Source organism: Cygnus atratus, chromosome 7 (genome assembly GCF_013377495.2).
Source record: "Cygnus atratus isolate AKBS03 ecotype Queensland, Australia chromosome 7, CAtr_DNAZoo_HiC_assembly, whole genome shotgun sequence".
In the NCBI taxonomy this organism is placed as follows: Eukaryota; Metazoa; Chordata; class Aves; order Anseriformes; family Anatidae; genus Cygnus; species Cygnus atratus.
In genome coordinates, this window is record NC_066368.1 from 7,247,829 (window position 1) to 7,270,571 (window position 22,743).

The 22,743-nt window shown below is 43.9% G+C and overlaps 3 long non-coding RNA genes across 7 annotated transcripts in view; 2 read left to right on the plus strand and 1 right to left on the minus strand.

Moving 5' to 3' along the window:
* LOC118248553 (uncharacterized) overlaps positions 1 to 6,936 on the plus strand; it is a 39,679-nt gene extending 32,743 nt beyond the window's left edge. For 3 of the 4 annotated variants that reach the window (XR_004778782.1, XR_004778784.1, XR_004778783.2), the window contains exon 4: positions 5,072 to 6,936. This is a non-coding gene — a long non-coding RNA (uncharacterized LOC118248553). The remainder of the gene's footprint in view (positions 1 to 5,071) is intronic. The other variant, XR_004778781.2, reaches the window with a different exon arrangement.
* On the minus strand, positions 5,340 to 22,260 carry LOC118248554 (uncharacterized). Of its 2 annotated transcripts, XR_004778786.2 has the most exons (4): positions 22,048 to 22,260; positions 21,137 to 21,261; positions 16,707 to 16,766; positions 5,340 to 5,474 (listed from the first exon to the last, which is right to left on the minus strand). It is a non-coding gene; the product is annotated as an uncharacterized LOC118248554 (long non-coding RNA). The 2 variants fall into 2 exon arrangements; XR_004778785.2 differs by lacking the exon at positions 21,137 to 21,261 and having other exon boundaries at positions 22,048 to 22,181.
* On the plus strand, positions 9,614 to 15,024 carry LOC118248556 (uncharacterized). Its single transcript, XR_004778788.2, has 3 exons — positions 9,614 to 9,996; positions 11,281 to 11,503; positions 14,494 to 15,024. It is a non-coding gene; the product is annotated as an uncharacterized LOC118248556 (long non-coding RNA).
* Positions 22,261 to 22,743: the final 483 nt, after the last annotated feature.

Here is a 22,743-nt window from a genome sequence, read left to right on the forward strand (position 1 = left end):
CGAGGGCTCACAGCAATGCCACATCGAGCTGGAGCCCCGGTCAGCCTTCCGAGCGGAGTGGAAACCGAAGCCTTTTGTACATGTGGAAAAAGCCTGTCGTTTGTGGGCGAGGCCAAGGCCTGGCAAAATGGAAGGTATGCTGTCTATAGCCAAGCTCTGCGGAGATTAATGAAATCTGATTAAAAAGGCTCACAAAACCAAAGTGATTCCATCCCTTTCCTTTGTGCCCAGCTGCTCTCCACCTTCTCCAGCATGTTTAATTGCCCCTTTCCTAGGCAGGAAAGAAACACGGCTCTGTGTATCATGGCCTGGTGGATGTTCCCGGCACTGCCACATGAAATGAAAGCCCTGTTGTTTGGGCTTTTTCTTTCTTTCTTTCCTTCTTTTTTTTTTTTTTTTTCTCTCTATCTGTTTGAATATTAAATGCCAGAAAGATTGGTAAAGATTTCAGAAAAACAAATCGACATTTGGCCTAATAAAATATTGCACGCAGTTTTTCCTTTCTGCTTTGACTTGGCAGAAGGTTGCGCGAAAGCTCAGAGGAGAAATATTCAATTTTTTCCTTGAGGGAGACAGGAAACTATTAACAAACAGTGCCGGAGCACAATATCCTGATATGCCCTTTAAAGTTAGCTCATAAGGGCACAAAAATGTGAGATCTGTACATTACGCTTACATTTGGAAATCACAAATGTTCTGGTAGGAACCGCTCTCTCTTAAATGAGATATCTTGTCAGCTCTCACAATTTCTTCATGATGCATGCAGTGCTTTTCTTAACACTCCAGCTGCTGAAAGCACGCGTAAGGAGAACGTCTCAGATTTTTGTAATTAAAGCAAAATCTATTTTTGAGGAAAATATCCTTAAAATATGGTAGAAATGGTCATAGCTCCCTGGCAAGTTCCCAGATCCCAGCAAGGGTGAGAAGAGCAGCTCCTGATACCTCATGGGGCTACCAGTCTGACCTGCCCAAGCTCTCAGTGCCCCCTCCTCAATTTTTGGACCCGCTGCAGCTCCCCGCCCTATGTTCGATGGCTGCTGTGCGTGTCAGGGTGCAGTGGGCAGCTCCCAAAACAGGGCAGCTGGGTCTCGCTGTGAGCAGTCCCTGCCTGTTGTTAAAGCCAGGCTCCTGCAGGAGCTGCAAGCTGCATTTTATCAGCCCAGTAGCGGGGAGGGTCAAAATCTCCCGTGCTGCAACTCCGTCGTGATGGCTCTCGGCACAATCCTGCGGCAAACTGGGGGAAAGATAATAAAATTAAATTTACTATCAAAATAAAAGACAGAAGGCGCAGTGGTTTCGTTCGCTAAAACCAGCCGCTTCTCAGCTTACTGGAAGTCATTGTTGTGCTGCCAGTTTGCCATGGAGCAGATGGACCAGATGCCATTTGGGGGCTTTGGCTGGGGGAGCTGGCAGCTCCTTTCCTACAGGCTCTGGAGACGACATTAGTGCTTGAGGTCAAAAACATCAATAATTTTGATCTGTATAACTGGAAGGGATGGACAGCTTCGGGGAGGTTTGGAGTTCTTTGACTTGGGTCTGTGGGAGTGGGGTTTAGAGACGTCAGAAAGGAGCAGGGGTAGAAATGACAGAAACGACAAGTTAAAAGCCCCATGGCTGCAGAGGAACTGAGCTTCTCTGCCTGGGAAAAGCGCAGGGAATTACAGTGCGATGGCTGGGATGAGGAAGGTCCCTCTCCACTGCCCCATTAGGAAGGAGCAAGGAGAGGGGACCTGCCGTGAGGTGAGATCTGACTCAATTAGAGCCCAAGAAGAAGCCAGGGCTGAGGAAGAAACATCCTGAATGGGGTCCTAAGACAACCTCCAGGGCCCACGCCAGGGCCGGGGCTGTCAGGGCGAGTCCTGGCGCCCACCAGGCTCCATGCTGGAGCACCCGCCGCGCCGCGCTGCTCCAACGTTAAAAATAGGGCACAGGCAGGGGTGTCAGAAGAAAAACGGCTTTAAGTGCTGTCTGCAGCGAGTGCGTGCACAAGCCACTACTGGGAGGCAGCGGCTGTCGGCCTGGCAGAGGCTGGGCCGGATTTTCAGCTGGTGTAAATCAGGAGGGCTCCTTTATTAGCGCTGCACTGGCTCACAGCAGCTGAGGCTCTAGCCGAGTCACTGAAGTGGTAAATAGTGCTGACAGCAAGTTGTGGCTTCAACAACCTTAAATGAACTCCATTAAGTGCTCGCTTCTGAAGAGAATGTTGTTGAAACCTGGAAATGAGGCTTTCAAAGGTTTAACATATTTGTCTGTTGTAGAGGGTTTGTTTTGAAACCAGATGCAGCAAGAGAGGCAGCGCCGCTGCACATGGCAGGAGGGGCGGCGTGCGAAGGCCGGATCCTGCTCCCCTTCCTGCTGGAAGGGGAAGCGACTTCTGCGGAGCCAATGTCATCACATCACTGCCGGCGAGAGCCGAGGTAGGGCAGGCGGGCGCAATTCCTCCCAGCGAGATGAAGACGATGACAAGCTAAAAACCTATCTGAATAATTGAAAAATGTTGGTGCTGCTGCGTTCTTGGAAATAAAACTGGCACACGGTCCGCAGAAATCGCAAAGTGGTGGGAACAATTGATCATGACAGGGTAGGGTGAAGAAACAAAACTGTTCCCTTGAGGGTTTGAGCAACCCGCAGGCAGTTTTAGGAAGCGAGTGGGCAGGGGCAGAAGCAGGCGGCACAAATAGGAGCAGCTTCACTGCGGCTGCTTTGGCCCCGTGGGCCAGGCTGGAGACGTGGGGCTGGCCACTGTGACAGGCTCCGGGACATGGTGCAGGATGGTGAGAGCTTATCCAGAGGGACAAATGTGCTACCCAGTTCACAGCTGGTAACATATGGAAGCCTCGGGTTAGATCTGGCAAGAGGGCTCTCTCATGCATTGATTTTTCAGGTTCTTGGTCAGACACCCCGTTGGCTGTGGCTGTGGACACCTGTGGCTGTGACAAAGCAGACTCAGGTTGGACGCAGTGACTGGATCTTTAACCTTGACCACCAAACTCAAAGCACCTGCATTGTGAAGGCACTGGCCACTTTTTGCGCTAACATCCCTCAGGATGAGAGATTATGGCATTGAGTTGGTCCAGGAGGGCTCAGAGGCCCCAACAATTCCCTCCTGCATGTACCCAGGGCTGATGGAGAACAAGAAGCCATGCGTCACCGGGGCTCCTGCCCCCTTGTCAGGTCGGGACTCTCCCATCTGTAAAACCAGGCTCCTCCTGGCACACGTCTGGGATGATCACTCCTCGTAGAGAGCGTGGGACCAGAATTCAGCCACGATGTCCTCCCTCCTTCAAAGGCAGCATCCTTGGCACCATGCTGAAACATTTCTGGCAGAGCAGCAGGAGCCCTTCCTGAGTGCAGAAGATAACTCGGTGTTCTTTGTGAGCCGGGGGTCTGGAGGGACAGCGGGGACGTACAGACTCAGCTCTCCTGCCCCCAGTTAGGATGCTCACATGCATCCTAATGTAGAGCTGGGGTTTCCAGCCCTGCTTCCAGCCCGGGAAGCAGCCTGGACATCCACCTCTGGGGAGGCAGATGGAGCTGCAGAGGTGCTGGCCAGAGAGCAACAGCCCAGCAATGCCATTCTGCCTGGTGCAGGGAAGGAAACACACCTTTATTGCGGGCCTCTAACTGCACTCTCAGGATTTCCACTGGAGGAAGCCTCCTAACAGGCGAGCCTAGCAAGAGGTTACAGGTGACCACATGGGCTGGAAGGAGACAAAGAGCAAAGGCAAAAGTGGACGGGATCTTGGAAGGCTACAAAAGGTCGATGTTTCAAACCACCCACTGGCCTCAGAGCGCTCTGGGAGGTGCAAAGAAGGGAGGAGACAATTTTAATCCAAAGCATGTGCTGAAATACAGCTGACATCAACTAGTTTTCAGGTGGATCTGCCTGGGAAAAGAAAATAAGCTGAGCAGCCTAACTGATCCATGGTACTAGGATTGCTCCTTGCCTAGACCTTCATTTTCTTAAAAATAAACAACAGCAGAAAGAAACGTATGAGAAAATGTTTTTTGCAAGTCAGATAACAGAAAATTTATTGGCTTCTGATGCTCTGCTTGAGTCTAATGCTGGTTCATTCAGTGCCACAACCTTTGAGAAAGGAATTGAAAAAGAAGCTGGCTGCCTAGAATCGCAATAGCGTAGATGGACATGTTCCACCATCACATTAAGGCTCCTCACTAGCCCACATTCAATTCCTTGGCCAGATCCAGCAAAGGACAGAGGCATCTGCGAGAAGAATTTCAATAGAATTCCAGAGAATTACAATGGAATTACACAACAGCACAGAAAATAAAATTTGTTAGTTATTATGGTTTGTATTTCTGTGGGTTCCAAATAAACAATCTCAGTGTAAATATTCCAAAAGCCATTGGAGTCCATTCTCAAAAAAATAAAAAAATTAAAAAGAGCCAGATATAAAGCTCTACTCAGTGCATTGTTTATGCAACAAGCATTCAAAAACCGGTGCCATCCAGACACCCCAGCACCACGTTGTTCCTACCTCAGAGAGGTTACGTGCTGAAGATCTAAGCTAGAGAAAACTCAAGCTATAGGCAAGAGGGAAGAGCAGGTGACAGACAAGGTTTCGTTTAGCCTGCAGTATCTGAGGGACAGGGACAGTCTTTTTGCTCTGTTTATGCCATCCACAGCACAATTGAGGCCCTAGGGCTTTTAGGCTTGACTGCAGTACAAATTATAAACACCAATAACACAATAAGGTCTCAGATATTTTAAGGTTGGTTGTCTGGAGCAAACTATCATGCATTCATCATGTGGCAATGTTAACACATGCTCTCTATGCCTAAAATTAGGAGGTTTTTTTCAGTGAGTTCTGAAAGCTATTTGTTTTTCAACTGAAGTGTGCAATCTGTTCATCCACAATGGCATGTTGATGATCCCTGTGTAATATTGATATTGTTTTGCAGGCTGCAGGCATGTTTATTGCTGGGGCATCATAAATGTGTTTCTTTTTTAATTTTTTTCTCTTTTTTCTTTTTCTTCTGCTGCTTTATGCTGTATAAGGACAGAAACATTTCTTTGATTATGAAAGCCTGTTTTTGTTTTTTTTTCCAGATTTCTTGTTGACATGAATAGTCTTTGTCTTTTGTTTTCCCACATTGCTGGAGGATGGTAGCAAAAACATTAATGGATTTGGACCAGCAACATCACTTAGAGTCTGGGAAAGGAGGAAGAATGTCTCATCCTTCACTACTGAAGCCTAATACTAACTCACTAGCCCATCCATGGCACCAATGTTACTGCCAGCACATGCAGAGTTTCCAGAGGCAAATGAGCCACTAAAGGGTACAAAGTCTTTCCCAATACGGTTTAACACTTGAGCAACACAGACCAAAAAAGAAATCAACTCATGCATATTACCATATCAGATTAGAACAAAGGACGTGAATTCTTCAGTGAATAAGAAACCAGAAGAAAGATCATGGCGGTCAGATAAGAAGTTGGAAATGTTGTGAGCCTTCAAATAAAGAGGTTAAACATACAATTAAAACCACAAAGCAAAATAATAATAACTGTTGTAAGTTGCATGGATAATCAATACTGAAATGTGATGCCTTTTAATCAGGGGGTCTTTTAAACAGCTTGAGGGGAGGCAAGGTTGGAGGGGATAAGTATTTAATTGCAAGAGCAAATTTGCTACTTGGGAAGTTGGAATCCATGTCTGGTAGCAAGCTCCCCCCAAAAAACGTGGGTTGCAGTGAGGATGGTGTTAAGCAACAGCATTCATAGCACTTAGATTGCCAGCGAGATAAAAGGCCTTATTTATTAAAGATAATTCTTCTGGATTAATCTCTTTTCTGTTCTCAAAGCACAATGAGGACATTGAAGTGCCCTGTCCAGATGATTCTCTCCAGATCTATGATACAGCAATTGTGAATGAAAGCTCCCTGACCACAACCTCTGGACAAAACCAACACTACCCTAGAGCTAGTAAGCTGGAAAGGCAGCTATTTCCCAGAACCTCAATAGTTCCCCCCCAAAAAAGCGTCTGAGCAAACTGTTCTTTTACATTAAATTGTCCTAAGCCAACGTGAAGTGGGTTATTGTCTTACTAGAATACGTGTTGTTTTTTTTTAAACTGAAGACCTTTTGACAACTCCAAATTGCCTCCCACAGCCCCAGTGCATCCTCTGCAGCCCGCAGGATGCCTCGTGACCCATTAGGCTGCAGCTTTCCTTCACTCTCCGACTTCTCCTGCATGCTGCTGGATCCCAGTTCCAGTTGGCACGTGGTGGCTCTCTGTTGATGAATGAGCGCCATGGAGCAGATGGGATGGAAACAGAGCTGTTCTTGCCATTCAGTCAGCTCCTAATGAGCAGTGCTTTGGCACCAATGTGCTGAGACGTGCCCACTTCTTAAGAGCTGTTTTTTCATTTACGTGACCCCATGTGACAGCTCCCTCTCATGAGATTTCCTCGGACTTGATTTATGAAATCTGACTTCCAGCTGTACGCTACTTGGGGCACAGACCGGTATGATGCTCCTTGTGAGGTTCCCAGCTCGCAGTACACCGCAGACACAACAACAGTTTTAAAAAGTCAGCCAGCGGCCCCAAAAAGATTTGTCAAAGCTAGGGGAGGGAGGGCCATCTTTTGCAGGTGAGGGGAAGCGAAGCAATGCAGGAGCTGTGCTGTAGGAAAATCTTCAGCTAAACTGTTTTCTTCCTTATACGATTGCCAATGCTGAGCCTATTCAAGGAAGTCTTTGGGAAAATACCTAAGAGGATTTTTCCTTTCAGATTAAGTGATTTCTAGATGATTTTACCCATAGCATATCAGCAGGGGGGTGAGTTCAGCTGCGCTTTGCCTACACCAGAGAAAGAGAGGCTCACTCTTCTGAAAGTCATCCACTAAATTAATGAAGACAAGAATGTACATTAGGCTGAACCTATTTAGCTTATTAAAGGCTCCTCTCTCAGATCATTTCCTTCTGTGTGTGTCTCTACATCACAGGCTCTTCTGTTTGTAATTTCCAAAGTTAAAAAAAAAAAAAAAGAAAAGAAAAAGAGAGATCGTATCTTTTTAAGGGGTTACCCTCAGCTTTCAGCAGTCAGAAACTGTACGTACAGTAGTCAGCCTAAAATCCCATAGGAAGATAAAAGACCTTCCTTGTGCAGTTAATGCAATAATAACAGCTGTCACTCTGCTCCTCAAACATAATATGAGGTGAGTGTCATGATTAACAAGGTGGTAAGAACCTGAATGAGACGTCAACTTACGTTTTGTTGTGCTGGATGTATTACTGGAATCTTTGTGCTCCAAAACTTTGGCTAGGATCATTCTTACTCTCCCGAGGAAAATAAAATGTTTTGTCATTGCCAGTTCCTTTGACTCCCATTGTTTTCACTGGCTTTGGGAACAGATCCTTATTTTTGCTTTATTCTTTCATTCTTTTTTTCATCCTTATATCTAATGAATAGGCTGATGCATGAACTCAGCAAAGAAATACTGAAAGGAAACTGCACTGAAGGAAAACAAGGAAGCTACAAAAAATTGCAGGGAAGCCATTTTTCCAGGACAAAGTGGAAAAAAATCCTAAAAGACTACAAATTTTGTCCTCATGGTTTGAATACTCCTTCACTATTTTAATTGTGAAATAGGTTTTATGAATCTGAAGATAGTCCAGAAATTAAGCCCCTTTCAAAAGTTTCTAATGATTTGATGAAGTACAACAGTCTTTTGCATTCCTTCAGCACCTGCTGTACATTTGTTGAGCAGCATTACAAACGATCTACAATAAACTCCCCAGCCCTACAAGTTATAATATGTGGAGAACAGCCTTCGTCGGCAGGAGTTGGACCATGTGTAGCATGGAGAGGGAGATGGAGTCATCCTGAGCAGTTGCCCAGGGAGCAAGGGACCCATCCTGACCCTTCTCCCAGCTCCAAGCCTGCCTCAGCCACAGGGGGACTGGGGAGCCAGGATTTGGGGTCTTGTTGCAGAGCTTGGACCTGCAGCTGCGGAGGAAGAACCCTGCCTGCTCTGGGCGTCTTCCAGAGCACTTTGTGTTTAGGGACTTTGCTTTGATAACTTTTTACTTATTTTTCTTATTTTTCCTTTTTTTTTTTTTCCCCAGCTACACTTCAGTCAAATCCCAGTTTCCACATGAAGTTTTGCACCAAACTGAGTGAAAACGCTAAGATAACCTATTTGTAATAAAATACTTTCCCTTCGCTTTAGTAAACTTAGCGCTTCCCTGTGAAAACAAACTCTTTAGTTATTCAGGTGTGACTAGTCACCGTATTAAATCACTATACTACCTCCTCAGCGTAATAATGCATTTATTTAAAATTTCATTTTAGAATCACTCTTCTTTTGCTGACATTTAATTTTGCACAGGAGTAACACTATCATAAAAGAGCCCAGGTGCAAAAATATTACGTTTTTAGTAATGATGTACTGTCCATTACTACTAAAAACTAGAAAAACTATCAATGTTGCACAAAATTGACTGGAATTACTAATCTTAAACATTTAAGAGGACTCATTTAAGAGTCATGTTGCAGTATAAATGCCCGTGTACCTCTCCTACACTTGGCCATTTGCTGATATACTTTTATAAGTGAGACTGTAAGCTTTGGCACAGGTAAATATTTTTTACTATTTCTGCCCAAAAAATTGCAAACAGAGAGTTTTTTCAGTAGAGGAGAGTTTGAGGAAGAGAAGGGGCAAGTATGAGTTGCGTGTTTAGTGAATGCTATTTTGACAGGTTTGTATCTATGGTTTTCAGATGATGTTTTGGCCTCCCAAATGAAGTTCAGACTTCTCTAACGGGAGCAATTATAACTGCAGTAGCTTTCACTTCTGTCTTAATTTGGTATAGTAGTGGCTCTTTATAATGGAACTTGAAGGATCTTGACTGTAACCCTACAGCGAGACATACTGGAATTAATCTCTCCAACCTTTGATGGTGTAGTTTACCAACTAGGTAACTTGTAGCTAACCAGCTAGGCACCTTCTTTCCTCATGGAGAAACATAATCTCCTGGGAATGGGACTGTGAGAAATCCCAATGAATATTCATGCCCTTCTGATACAGGCATCTATACCAGGTGTACCAGTATGCATGGCTGCTTCTTCATAGACCAGAGCACTCAACCTGGAGGTTTTACTTAGATAAAACTTCCAGCCTGAACGTTGCTAATGTTTGCTCAGAAGGATCCACCAGATGACTTTGACATGTTTGGATGTCCTACAAGGGCATATGCAAGTGGAAATAGAGTTTGATGGGAAATTTTTAATTAAGCCCTTTTGTTTGGAGAAATGTCTCTATATTGTTTTGCCGAAATTCAACCTTTTTTTGCTAGCATAAGGGGATTGTGTTGGTTCTCATGGTGACTGGAAGAGATTTTTCAGTCCAGGATGAAATTTGTTATCAAAATGAAGAAAAGATCCCAACCCCAAAATAACTTTGTGATGACACTCTTGAGATAGGTGAGAGCTGGTCATAACAGGCAGACATTGAGCTCATGAGAAAACGTGTCCCGGTGATGGTCCTGCTCTTAATCTGGTTGTTTATGTAAAACTTCAGGGAGCCATGGCTTCATTCTAGCACAAACCAGACCATTTTTACAATAGAAATTTTTATAGAGTACAAAATATTAATTCCCCTTTCGTCACTCTTAAAGAGTGTTCCAGGCAGCAGACAAAAGTCTTCACTAAATACCAGTTGACTTGGCTTTTTGGCAGTCTTGCAGTGGCCAATATTGTCTTTGCTATGCTAACAAGAGTCAGTTCACCCAGTTTTGACGCCGTGAGATTTAGCTTACACTCTCCTATTTATTGTTTGGGCCACTACAGTTGCCTCAGAGCCCTAGCAGGAGTGCTGCAGAGTGCAAAAACGAATGAAAGGACAGCCTCTCTTCTGAAGAGCTTGCGATGGCTGATGTTTGCTCTCAGAGCTGACCTGCAGTAAGGCGGCAATGGCAGCACTATACTGCGGTGCAACTGAAGATCCAATCTTCAGGCAGAGATGCTTGAGGTGAGGAGGAGGATCTGCTCTGTTTTTTCCTTCTTTCATAATTTGTCCAGTAATTTGTGAAATTCTCCAGAGCTATTGCAACTTTTCAACTCCATAGTCCTTGAGTTTCTTTCTTTCACTTGTCTCCTTTCTGCCGGCCTTTTGGCACATCTGGATCTCTGAGCTTTCTCTTTATGTGATTATTGCCCTTATTTTTATTCGCTGCTTTCTCTCGGAAAGTTTCTGCACATTGTTATCTGCAACTCCAATCTCTGCCTGTTTGCTGTTCTTTTTCCTGAGCTGCAAGTGGTTTCCATGGTGGTTTCTCCCGTCATGTTTTTATCAGGCATCCCCCAGTAACAATCCTGCATTCGTCCTTTTTTTGCCCAAGGTTCTGTTTACCTTCTCTATCTGCTCTGGTTCTCATGTTTTGGGGCTGTTAGATTTCTCATAATTGCAAGGTTTGGGTATTTTTTAAGGGTTGGATTTTTATCTAACTAAGATGTATGTTTCTCTTTTCTTCATGCATTGGACCGTTCATTTTTAAAACTTTCTTTTAATCAAATGAAAGGAATTAAAAACGAGGAGGGAAACTCCAAGAATTTAAATTCCAGTCTTTTTTCTACCACAAGGAACCAAGAATTCTTTCTATTTAAGACGGTCACAGATTTTATCATTGTGACTGGTTTCCATTAACTTTGTAAGTAGAAAGACATTTAGTAAAGTTGAAAGCTGTCTCTTATGTGATGACAGACTTTGCCTGTTTTAATATTTTTACTGGTTAACTACCAAATCCTGAGTCTACCACTGTCTACAGCCAACATTTAGTGTTCACTACTCCTCTGGCAAGAAACGTGACTTAGAAATATATCTTCCATACTAAGCTTTTGAAAACTTATAGTATTTTGTGTTATAAAAACAACAGTTTCAATATGTGAGAGGAATCACTACAGCAAGGCCTCCTCAAGAGAAAGAAACAGCAGAAAAAAGGGTGCAAAGGGTCAGGCAGGGAGTGTGCTCTGTAGTCAGCTGCCTTGTCTACACACAAGAGACTCTCATTAGTAGTCATGCATACAATTAAAGCAGAATGAACTGGTTATATAGATTTAGAAACTGAGAGCTTTTCTGTTACAATAGTTCTTCTCTGATGTCCTCCTACACCACTTCTTCCCTCCATATCTGAGCTTCCGAAAGGCTCCAATATTACAGGCCCCAAAAAGTCACAGTGGGGCCCATAAATCAAACTCTACAAAATTCCCTTCGAAAAAAGTATCTTGGAAGGGGAACCTCATTCTCTTCTTCCAGAGAAACAGATGCTGTGTCCTGTGGGACAGGGAGGACCACATCCAGCCTCATTGCTATCTGGAGACGTGTAGCCCTGAGTCACTGACGGCAGGCTCCCAGCCTCCTTCTTCTCTGGCCTCACAACTGCAGGGCAGCTGTCCTCCCACACATCCTTCCCTTGCCTTGCACCTCAAACTCTCTCTCAAGACGTGCTGAAGGCAGCCTGAAGGCCAGCAACTCGCAGGTAGGAGCTAAGTTCATCCTCAGGTTACTGCCTGCCATATTGAGTGACCTCGAGCCTCCGGGCTGAAGCTGCCTGAGGTTGACTGGCAGGGATGGCGTTGGGGGTAGAGTGGAGCAAGACCTCTACGTGTGGCATCTCCTCCAAGCCAGGACTGAGAGGGCTTGGTCAAACCAAATGTTATCTAACCCCTCCTGCTCTGCAGAACTGCACTTTTGGCTTTTAATCCTGGGTGCTTGCTTTTATTCTATACAACTGTTGCTAATTTCATTCTTAGTTTATTATTGGAGAAAGCCTTCCCTATTTAATTATTAGAAACAGAGAATCCATAATATATTCAAAGCTGTGAAAACTTAATCCTGGTTAATTTTTTACTCTCTGAGAAAAGTCGTTATGACTGATCTATTCTTTCAATCAAGTACACCCATTTAGTTTATTTTTAACATTCCTTTCATTATGTTATGAGCTTCTTAAGGATAATGAAATAATTGCTTGTCTCTTTGATTGATCTTTGTTTTGAAAGGAAACTTTAATAGTGTTATTTCTACAGCAGGCTTACGGTATAATACAATTAAAGGAAAACATGACATTAAAACACATTAAAGCACATGTTCCAATAATTAGACCTACAATCCTAGTCATCTAGAGGACTGTGCAGGGAGGAGTTACTGTTAAAATTTATGAGGGAAGAATTCATATTATTTTGCTTAATAAAGCAAATAAAAATATATTACTAATTACATTTATTAATAGCCGTAGCAATATACGAACAAGCTCCTTACCCAGACTGCTCTGGAAGGCCATTCACATGCTACAGAGAATCCTAAATTCTAGCATTTTATTTTACTAACACTAAAGCATGCCAAAAATATGGTATCTTGGGATCTAACTTCACTCTGTGTGACAGATTTTGAGGTTCTTCATCTGGGAAATGTACGTTCATCCTGGATCTTTCTTTGCTGAAGACCCCCGCCACCTCTCCTGGTGCTGGCATTGCCCCCGAGCAAGCATCACCTCCCTGGTTCCCTGGCAGCAGGACCAGTGCCTGCTCACAGCAGGGCATTTTCAGCACTACCTGAGCATACATGGAAATTGAAAGCAGACGGATTGTGCAAACTCCCAGGAAAATTCGGGATGGGTTCCTGCCCTTCCAGACCATTTTTTTCCAAGGTATCATGCTAAATGACACATAGGCACAGGGTGTAAGGAGCCACCTGTGATGGTTTGCTACTTGCCAGTCTGCCTTTGGTAGCCAAATGGCATCTTCCAGTTACACCTCTCCTACTTTGATTAGCAGTAGCATGGATCCTCTTTTGGCATAGCTTTAGTGGACTTACTGTCACTTACATCTTTCTGACCAGATTTGCTTTAAGTCTGGTTCACCGGGAAGAAAAATAGGCACATATTTATTGACTGTTAATGCACATGTTCAGCCAGCATACATGGGTGGTTGTGTTAACCAAACTCATGTGTCAAGAAAATATTATCTATGAATGCAGGACACAATTCACACCACTGTACACAAGGAGATCTTGAAAACAACTGTATGGAGGAACAAATCTACTCTATATTTGTTCTTTTCCATGTTAGCATGTCCCATGTCCCTCATCAGCTTTCCAGAAGTGAATTAGCAAATGGAATAAAAAATTAGTTGTATATATTAAATAGAATTAATGCCAGGCTTTGTGACTCTGTTTGGGACACTTACTGTATGGATGAACGTATCAAAAACAATGCTGATTACCTAAGATCTGCCAGGTTGCCTGGAGTTTAGAAACAAGTTCTTGTTTAGAAGAATAACTAAATATCTTTAAAATCACTTATCCTTTAATGATGCTTAATGCCCATCTCTTGCTCTTAAAAGTGAATTGTATTTGCATTCTTGGTAAACTGGATGCTTCTGTACTGTAGGAGTAATCTCTGTTTAAAGCTTTTATTCAGCTAAGAAATGGAAAGAATCCTTAGAGCAAAGCATCACTAGCATATCAATGGAAAGTAGCATAGAGCAGTGCTTTGACAAGCTCCAGGCTCTCAGAAGGAAGAATTCTAGTTTACACAACTCCGTGATATCACACGGCGGAGGAAAGTTCAAAGACTTTGATATAATTGGGTATCTCTGAAGTGTGGATGTGCATCATGCAAATTAGAAGGGGGGGAAAAAAGATAGAAAGAAAACAACAGAGATCTTGAACCTGCCTGCACATGTTGTCAGCTTGAAATACAGCTGTGTTCCTGTGCTGATGACTAGACCATAAATGAGATAGTGTGGGCCAGCTATACTAGACTGTACCAGCAGGCACCTCATGGTCCTACCAAGAATTAAAACAGAATTGGTCAGAAAAGCCTTTCATCCCCAGACAATGACATCGCAAAGCCTTTTAGGACACTGACATAAGGGCAAGGAGGAAGCACTGGGATCAAGTATTTTCTAAGATGTACTTTCTTTCTTGTCTTCTGTAACCTGATTTCTAGGTGACAAGTCTGACATCCCAGATAATCAAAATATTCAGGGATTATTTATTTATTTATTTATTTATTTTTTGTCCAGATGCAGTTGCGTTCAATTTAAATATTTGGGATTTGGCAGAGAAGGGCAGAAGAGCAGAAATTTTTCAGTTCTTTGAATCCTAGACCCAATAATCTTTTCTTTATTTAAGATCAGTGAGATCACTTAGAGACGGTTAGTTTGGCTGGACTCGTGCTGGACAGACAGCCTGCCCTCTGACTCAGAGGAAGGGAGAAGCAGGTCTAGGCACCCCGGGGTGCTCTGTGTGGAAGGGAGGGCACTGAGGTGGCTCTTCCCAAATGCTGAGTTTGTTTCCTATGGAGTCAAGCTGGGTCACCCTAGGTGCTACACGGCAGAATCGTTCATTTTTCATTCTGTGTGATCCCAGCATCTGTATGCTGTGCATGGCCCAATCCTCAGACGAGGTACAAGGATGTTGTAATTCTTTGGATGTTGTAATTATTTTAATTATTATTATTTTTTATAGGAGGTGAGGATTCACTAATGATAAGACTTTTTTTAGCATCCACCCACGCAGGGCACTAACAGCAGGAAACCACACCAGCAGTTACGCAGTGTCTTACGGCGTGGTTTGGCAACTGAAGAGGGAAAGTGAAGAACGTAAGTGAACAGAGATCTAGGTAATGCTCTGTACTTTCCCAAACTGGAATCATGGGTTTAATATTTCTGTTGTTGAGAAGTTGTGCTGCTGGTGAAGCTGGCCAGTGTTACATCTGCAGTGTGGATGGGATCTTCCACTCTTATCGGAGGGGCCTCCAGGCTGCAGGTACAGCTAACGAGGAGCTCGGGCCCGGACCTATCTGTACTTCTGAGCTCACACTGGACAAGGATACTGTCCTTGTTTTTCAGGATGCTTATCAGCATGCATTAGTAAACACAGATGATGGCAATTAAGCCTTTGGGAGAATCTTGGCACATTGGAACTGACCGCTTTTCTGATTGAAAACCGAGATAGGAGGAGAAACCTTTATTCCATGGCTGAACAAAACATCTTGAATCTGTTTATGTGTGTATGAAAAAAAAATAAATTAATTAAACCTCTACGAGATGGATTCCTCAAGGATGATAAACTCTCAGCTGGCTTAAGAGTCCTGTACAAAGAAATATGGGTTAACCTGGTGAGCTTTTTGACTCAAGATAAATTGGAGGGGCAGGGCTACGGGGCACATGTAACAGAATGCCATCACCAGGAAAGGCCATGACTTTTTTATGCACAGAGCTGGTACTGAGCCCCTCAGGTTTATTTTACCCACTTGGGTGTTTTTCACTTTGTGTTGCTAATAAAGCCAATAAATATCACCCCTCTCTTGCTTTTATTTGGTGTCCCAGAGGCCACAGCCCAATCCCTGCCAGGATGAGTGAGGATCCTGGCTCAGGGGCAGGTAAGTCTCAGAGCTTCAGTTTAAGGAGCATGAGTAGGAAAAACACAGAAATGAAAGACTGGTTTCTCTGGGAGCTGGGCATGGGAAGGTGAGCCCAATCTCACCTCTGAAACAGGTGATGGCCGAATGTATAAATGGTCTGGTTTAATCTGCCAGAACTGACAAGTTGCAGGTCAAACCAAGCCTCCTGCCCAGCTCAGTGCCCCATCCAGGTCTCTGGAGCATGGGAGCTGAGGAAGGACCCACAGCTCCATGAGACAAGAAGCTGCTCAAACCTCAGGCTGCTTCGATGATTCGTACTTTCTCTCTCATCCCACCATTCCCTACACAGCAAGATGCTGATGATGGTTATCTCCCAGAGGCAGGATTCAAATCCCTTTCCCCAGAGAGATCTGAACCTGCATCTCCCACATCTTGGCTGAATGCCTTAAATACTTGGTAAAGGATCTGGATATCCTCCTCAGTGTTGTAAACCTAGGCCAAAAATAGTTTCCAGCTGCAACTATATGACTAATTTGACCTGGGACTACTTTTCAGGGGCAAATATTTTATTCACAGAAGAAAAATAATTGCCCTCCCCTGTGAAAAAGACAGAAGGGAAGAGGCTGTGCTGCTACAGGAAATGAGCCATGGGATCTTGTAGACAAGGTTAGGACTCCACACTAATACACACAGCCTTTTCCTAAGCTGCAGTTTGAAAAATTTGGAGTTCTCCTCTTGCATATAGCCATATCATCACTTACATGCTGGTTTCCAGGGTATCTCAAAGTCACTAGCATGTTCTCAAAAAAAACCAATGTGAGGTAATGACAAAATACGTTTTTATAGGTGTAACCCCAGAGAGACAGTGTAGGTGGATGCCTCAAAATGCACAATGTCTTTCCAGAAAAACAAACCAAAACAACAACAACAACAACAAAAATGAAGACTCAAATTATTTGACTTCCTACTCCTGTGTATCACAACAACAACAATTTCTGTGGGGAAAGGAGGGTGGAACTTGAGCTACCAGCTTGGAATATCTTATACCAGTTTCTCAGTGTGGTTCTGTTACAACAGTGCATTAATATTTTCATAATATTAGTAAGAAGTATGCAAAACACTTTGTTCTGTGCAACTTCACTGGGTACAAGTACTGGTTCTAGGTTTTAAAAAACATTTAAAATTAGGCTAATAGGATCATATTTAGACTTATAAATAAATAATTCAATTTTCACATACACTATGTTCAGCAGCTTCTCATAGCACATGCGGTTGCAGCTGCAGGGCCAACATTTTTGAAAATCAGGATACTTACCCAGGGACTTGAACGCAGGCTTGAGATGAAGATTTGCAAAGGGAGCTAGGTGCCCAGTTTCTATTGAGACAAGATTTAGGAGTTTCATGAGCATAACTTTTAGGTGTCCATTAGGAAAATCTCAGCTTTGCTGTAAATGCCTGTGGATTCCTTAGATTTCATTCATTTGGCAGCCAGGCACCTAGTCCTGTTGTATGATCCGAAAGAAATTTGCAGAGTTCTGTATAACTTATGTAGTCTTTCTTTGGAAAATAAATAAATCATTCAAATGGAAATACTCAAATAGCTGGGCACATGTCCAGATACAGTATGCCTAGCTTAGTGGCAAAAAAGTTACGGCACACATCCTGTATTGTCGAGGACACTGAATGTTTTGGCTGCCCTAATAGAAAAACAATAATTCAATCATGTATTATGAAGGAATTTCCTGGAGAAGTTTGGCCCCACTCAATCATCCTATTAGATTTTTTCTTAATGTGGAAGAACAGCACATTAAATTCATTACATACATTAGACCAGCTACATTTATTTCCAGATGGGTTTCCATAAAGTGGTTGAAATGCCTAAAAAAAGACATTTTGAAGATGCCTTTATGAGTAACTCATATAGCATAACAACGGCACTGCAGCCTTACACCACTGTATGCTCAATAATTCTTTCTCACAGTGCAAGGACACATTTAACGCAACTAGCTGTGAGTAAATCAATAATTGCAGACCCACAGGGCTGGGATCATTGTTTTATTTTGCTGGCAGCGGCCCACAGGGCTCAGATACTATGCAAAGGCAAGAGAGGTTGTGCGAGGAGATAGTTATGCTAATACACACTATTTCCCCCTCCCTCTCTCCTCTCTGCAATAACTGCCTTAACATTACACGTGTTGATGTGTCCTCAGCAGTTCCAAATTAACTACACCTGTTGGCTCTGGCACATTAAATAAATACCCAGTTAAACATCACAGCTAAGCCTCCTTTCCTTAAAGGTTCTTACAGAGCAGAATCCTGCCTGTTGGTAAAAACTGTCCTATACTGCCCAACCTTCTCTCAGCAGCAAACCCACAACTGTCAACATGTTCTCAGCCTTCACAGGGTACGTTTTAATATCTCAGGGTCTTTTAGATGCTCCCACCTCACAGTCACTGTCACCTCATGAACCCACTGTGTGTCCTGCTGCCTCTCTCTGGCTTGGAGATGCCCAGATGCAGCTGGATAGCCAAAAGACCACTGGTACCTTTGTGCTGGGGGCCCAGGTCAGAAGAAGAAGAGCATTTCGTGTGCCTGCAGGTGTTCCTCTAACAAAGCAGCAGGTTATTGACATGCACCCACCCTTCCTTCCTCACCCCATGTGCTCAGGCCCGAGCCCACCCTGCAGCCCGCCCCATGCCACCCGTGCCCCTCCAGGGATGCTCGTGCCCACCAAGCACTGCAACACATGAGTCTCGTGGGGCAGCTGCTCCATAACAGAATCAGGATCACCTCTGCTCCTCACTCATCACCTGCATTTCTACCACTCCCACACCCAGGAATTTTTGAGTAGCAATAATCCATGTGGTTTTTCAGCTCTGTTCCTTTTCACTCAAACCAGATCCAGGCAAAGGTAATCATCTTGGTGGCAACCTCCCTCCTACAAGATGCTGCTCTGAAGAGCCCAGGAAGGTTTTTGAGCAATGCTAACACAACTGTGCACATGCCAAACGCTGCTCCCAGCTGCACAATCAGCACTGTGACAAGTTAGCATCAACACAGCCAGGCTTAGGGAGCATCTCCCAGGAAAGTTCCTGATTATTGATTTGTTTGCACTGCCGAGTTGTACTGCTTTAACCCTCTCTCCCCAGGGAAAGCAGAACTGCCTCTCCAGAGTGCAGATAGCTTATCAGGGGAGGATGGAATGTGCCGTTCTGGTGTACAGCACCTGCTCTGGTAACAGCATTGCACACTGCAGATGTGCAATGATGGGCTGGCCTATTATTTCAGTAATAATAATAATAATAATAATAATAATAATATCAGCCCTGAACTGAAATTGTATAAAACTGCATATAGACTGGGCTTTAAAAATACTCATTACTGTAGTAGCACTGGAAACTTAGCTAAAGCACTTCTTTTTTTGCTTGAAGCTTTTGCATACACACAGTGCCAGACCCAAACCAGAGTAGGACACAGCTATGATCCTGAAACATCACAGAGCAATGTACCACATTTAGCTAAACTGGGGTGGGTGCTGTGCGGGTGCTAGTCCACCTCCACTCCTTTTCTGCCAGGAGAACCAGAAACATGGAAGTTTCATAGCAGAAGTCTCGACTGGTGTGGATACAGCGAGGCATTAATTACACAGCTCGCATTCACATACCAAGTGACTGCAAGCTGTCGTTTCAACTGTACTCAGTGCTGGGAAAGGCTTACTATTCTTGGATCTGCCACAAAAACATTTCAAGTTGTTACAAAGCCTGTCTGAAAAGAGGCAGAAGGCTCCAGTATTTCAGCAGTGCCAGTGCAAACAGCTTCTTAATCACCTACCCTGGAGCTTCTCCTAATGGCACCCCTAGACCTGCTTTGCACTCCAGAACACATATGCTCTCACATTTTTCAAAAAGAAATTTGAATCTACATCACAACACCTACATGTTGTAAATATTCCTGCTTTGCATTCCTGCGTGTAATACATGTATCACTTTCCTAAGCCTACAAGATTCCTAACTTTACCAGTGTATATGTATGCCTTCTGCATGCCTAGAAATGCTATCTAAGAGATGCGTGTGCCAATGTTTTTCAGGAAGGAATCTGAATTGGGTAATATCTGGAAGAGGAGCCAGGATCTGTGATGTATGCCCACGAAGCACCTTGTGCCGTGTTCCCTCCAGGACAGCAGCTGGGGCAGGCAGGCTGCTCCCTGGCTGTCCTGCAGCTCTCCCGCACACCCATGGCTTTTCAGGAAGGTCCCCTGGGTGTCCCTTTGGACTCTGCTCGTAGGATTTGCTGGTAATATAATTTAGCATGCATTTGGACTGCCTCTGGTGGCTTAGAAAATGTTAAAAACGTACATATTTGTCAAAAGGCTGGGTTGCCCGATGTGTTGGAATATCGTGAGATGCCTGCAGTGAGTTCTCTTTGGTCAATATGGAGCTTTTCCCTCTTAATTTCTGTCAGGTTTGCCACAGTCCCAAGGGGGTAAAGTCCTCATCTATCAGTTCCAAATTGCTAGAACCGTAAGGCTGAGAACATCGTGGTTACTGAGAGCTCGGGACTATAAATGGAGGGTCTATTTATAATACAGTGCTGTTCGGTCTCCTGCTGTGCTGAATCCAGTGTCCCCGCTCTTAAAGCTGTAGGTCCTTTGTTCTGCGCTGATGGAAACAGTTTTGTACAATTTCGGATGTCCCACCGGGACCCTTCATTGTAGTTGTTACATTAATCTTTCTTTCCTCTGAACTCGCAATGTCCCTAGTTCTAGGTCCATGCTTGTAGCCATCCTCCATCTGTAAATTTGTAAGTTCCTCATTTTCCTCACCTTTCTGAAGACAGAACCTTCCCTTCCTCACCATTTATGAGTGAAAATGAGGGACTAAAGATAAGAGTCCAGCTGGATATCCCCTTATGAGGTTTTCTGTATAGCATTTAACTTAAATGTTTATAAAAAGTGGAGAAACCCTGATGAAAAAAAAAAGCAAAATCATTACTACTTACCCTGTCAAGACTCAGTAATAAATTGTTGCTCTTGCTACAGGGAAACTCAGTACATTTTTTTACCTTGAACGTTTTCCAGCCTTATTTTTCTCCACAACTAATAATACATTGCTGGAGAGCATAGAGTCTCTGAATAAAGCTCCACAGACATACTGAGATTATAGACTGCATTCTGATTTCCCCTATGTTAAAGAAATACAGTATCATGCCAATTACTTCAGGGGGAATGACTCTGGATTTATACCACTGTATCTGAGATCATAATTTGACTCCTTGTGAGTAATTGAGGTCATGTGTCTTCCTTTTCAACCTCACCACTGTAATGCCTACGCCTCATGCTGGAGGGTGAGTAGCTTGAACCATCCCAGATGACTGAGTCATGAACATTTTTTCTAGATGAATACATGAGAGTTTATAAGAGAGCAAGTAATTGCTCTTCATATGTGCCTGGGATATTATTTCATTAAGCAAACTACTCCCTGTTCATGCAGAAGCCCTAAAGATCAAGCAGCTGCTGGTGCCAAATTAAGTTTTCCTTGGGGTTAGAGCACAAAGTCAAAACTCTTGGGTCCTTTTTCATTAACTTTCTCAATTTGTGACTTTGGACAACCTCCCTAGGATCTCTGTGCATCAGTTACCGATCTATAAAGTGGAGGTAAACATTCCTTTATGAGGGAAAGGAGATGTGAAAGTTAAGCGTGTAGGGCCAAATTCTGTCCTCTTACTCATACCAAAACAGTTCCTTACTCTGTGCTCCTTAACGGCTTGGCTCCGTGACATCGCTGAGGGAAGCCGGACTTGGGGTAAGTTTGTGTGTTTACCCCTGGCTCTCCGAGTTGGTAAAACACTCAAATTCTCCGATGAAAGCTGCCCTATAAATACAAAATGTTCCTGTGACTCAGGTTCCCTCTTTGTTTGGTTACAGAGCCAACGTCTCACTTATGAGGCAGGTTGTTATTGCAGTGTTCTTTCCTACCTCCTAACACTTACCTAAAAAGAAATCACTTCTACTCTCACACTGAGGGCACAGCGATCTATTTAAACTTTCCTTTCAACACAAAGGAAATCATTAAAGCCAACCTCAATCCCTCTCCCTGACAGAGGACTGCTGTCTCCCTACACCACACCTCAAGGAAAGCCTATTACATGTCTCGAAAGCCACAAGCAGCATGAGATAGCACGAACATGGGAAAACAGAAGTTCCCACTCCCCATGGAAAGAGATTTAATATGCCTGAAGAAGGGATCTAAGACTGCAGGCTGGGACTTTTGCACCATGTCTCTTAAGTAGCACTCTGTGGAATAAAATCACTGTTTTGAGGGGAAACAGGGCATTATCAGTTATATTTATACTAGCAAATTTGAGAATATATTCTGCCCATTATATGCATGTGTAAGTGGCTATATAACCTATCATACCATAAAGGTCTGTTTTGGTAAGTTTTCTCCCTACGGTGGTAACTTACCCACCCTACATGTAACACTTAAGCTATAGTAATCAAGGCTAGGGATAGAAAACTCTTCTCTACCTCCCACAGCTGCCCAGGTAGCAGGTTGCATTAGCAGCAGGGGGGGATCAAACCGAGCATCGCTGAGCCCCAGCAGACACAGAGCCAGCCCCCTGGGCACACACACACACACACAGCGGACACTTCTTACCTCGCCGTCATGCACACGCCTGGGGGTCCGGAGCCACCAAACCCAGATGTGTTCCAGAGACCTATTAGTGCGCACACTAAAGAGCATATTTATGACACCACAAAAATCTAAGTGTGGTCTCTGCAAGTGGGAGGAGAAACTGCTTGCTCCAAAAGCTTTTGGCCACAGGATTTCCCTATCTTGCCAGCCTCCATGCGTCCCCCTGAAGCTGTGGGTTCAGTGGGAAGGCCTCCGATAATCATCTGGCATCCCTTACAACGCTCATAACGAGAGCTGGTGAGGACTCCTTGCATAGTTTTGTACGCATTCAGGTTTCCACGGGACAAAGCAACGCTTCCAGGAAAGGAGGGAGCGCGTGCAGTCAGTGTTAAGGTGTTTGGAGTTTTTCTGCCAGGTTGAATGCAAGGAGCAGGGAAGGAAGGACCCTGCCAGTGTCTCTGGGAAAGCTCTGGCCAGCTCCCTCCGTCCTCGCTTTCTTGTTAGGAAAATTCGCCTTTACTAGTCTAATATACGGTGTGATTTTGAAGTGAGGCTGATGAAAATGAGATTTAAACTTGATATTAAGTCTCCTTTTTCAGACTGATAAATGGCTTTCTGGCAATACGCTGCTTTACAGAGCGGTCACCTTTTCCCCTAGCTCAAGCAAAAGCCAGACTGAGCCTCTGTGAAATCGAAGTGGTCTTTGTCCCAAAGTAT